At 48.2% G+C, this 1,503-nt stretch overlaps 1 non-coding gene and 2 pseudogenes across 1 annotated transcript; all 3 read right to left on the minus strand.

Annotated features, from left to right (window-relative positions):
* Positions 1 to 357: 357 nt before the first annotated feature.
* Positions 358 to 475, minus strand: LOC122584530. Its single transcript, XR_006321540.1, has one exon. It is a non-coding gene; the product is annotated as a 5S ribosomal RNA (ribosomal RNA).
* Positions 476 to 958: 483 nt separating this feature from the next.
* LOC122584532 lies at positions 959 to 1,079 on the minus strand (annotated as a pseudogene).
* A 309-nt stretch (positions 1,080 to 1,388) lies between these two features.
* LOC122584531 lies at positions 1,389 to 1,503 on the minus strand (annotated as a pseudogene).

The following is a 1,503-nucleotide window of genomic DNA, read 5'->3' on the forward strand; positions in this document are numbered from 1 at the left end:
ACGAAACAACTTTTAATGTAGGCCCAAGTGTACAAGCAACCAGCCTAGTGTCTTTGGACGGTCCTTGGATGGGGTATAAGGAGGCCTTCACTTAAACGGCCATAACTTGTCTCCAGGCTCCGTTTTCGACGGGCGACCAGCCAAAACGACCGTTGGAACGAGGAGCTCAAGCTGCGACGCTGGGAGCCCTAGCGATGATAGTAAAACAAAAGTAGACACGAAAACGCCCTTTCTTTTACACCACCGAGCAGTTTATTTAGTTTTAGTTACGTGTTCATAGTAACATCGGTGGAAAAAAGTATGGTTGAACCGAAGAGCAACCCATGTCTAAAAGACGAACTACAAAAACAGATAAAAGGGTTGCAACACGAGGACTTCCCAGAGGGTCACCCATTCTAGTACTACTCTCGCCCAAACGCGGTTAACTGCGGAGTTCTATGGGATCCGGTGCATTAGCGCTGGTATGATCGCAACCGAAATACATCCTCCCTTTTTTCTTCTTTTTATTTACCGCATGAGGTTCCCTCCTTCCCCTTTTTACCAGGATCGTCCACCGACTTCCGCGAGCGCCTCTCCCGCACCCATGTGATCGGTGCTACGAAACAACTTTAATGTAGCCCAAGTGTACAAAGCACAAGCACTATGTATTTGGACGTTCCTTGGATGGGGGTATAAGGAGGCCTTCACTTAAACGGCCATAACTTGAGCTACCAGGCTCCGTTTTCGACGCGGCGACCAGCCAAACGACCGTTGGAACGAGGAGCATCAAGCTGCGACGCTGGGAGCCCCTAGCGATGATAGTAAACACAAGTAGACACGAAACTAAAGCCCGTTCTTTTACACCACGAGCAGTTTATTTAGTTTTAGTTACGTGTATCATAGTAAACGGTGGAGAGAAAAGTATGGTTGAACCGAAGAGCAACCCATGTCTAAAGACGAACTACAAAAACAGATAAAAGGGTTGCAACACGAGGACTTCCCAGAGGTCACCCATCTAGTACTAACTACTCTCGCCCAAGCGCGGTTAACTGCGGAGTTTCTGATGGGATCCGGTGCATTAGCGCTGTATGATCGCAACCGAAATACATCCTCCCTTTTATTCTTTATTATTTACCGCATGAGGTTCCCTCCTTCCCCTTTTACCAGGCTCCGTTTTCGCGGGCGACCAGCCAAAACGACCGTTGGAACGGAGCATCAAGCTCGCGACGCTGGGAGCCCCTAGCGATGATAGTAAACAAAGTAGACCACGAAAACGCCCGTTCTTTTACACCACCGAGCAGTTTATTATTTTAGTATTACGTGTATCATAGTACATCGGTGGAGAAGAAAAGTATGGTTGAACCGAAGAGCAACCCATGTCTAAAAGACGACTACAAAAACAGAAAACAGGGTTGCAACACGAGGACTTCAGAGGGTCACCCATTCTAGTACTACTCTCGCCCAAGCGCGTTAACTGCGGAGTTCTGAGGGGATCCGGTGCATTAGCGCTGGTATGATCGCAAC

This window comes from Erigeron canadensis, unplaced genomic scaffold, assembly GCF_010389155.1.
Source record: "Erigeron canadensis isolate Cc75 unplaced genomic scaffold, C_canadensis_v1 Conyza_canadensis_unscaffolded:344, whole genome shotgun sequence".
Lineage (NCBI taxonomy): Eukaryota > Viridiplantae > Streptophyta > Magnoliopsida > Asterales > Asteraceae > Erigeron > Erigeron canadensis.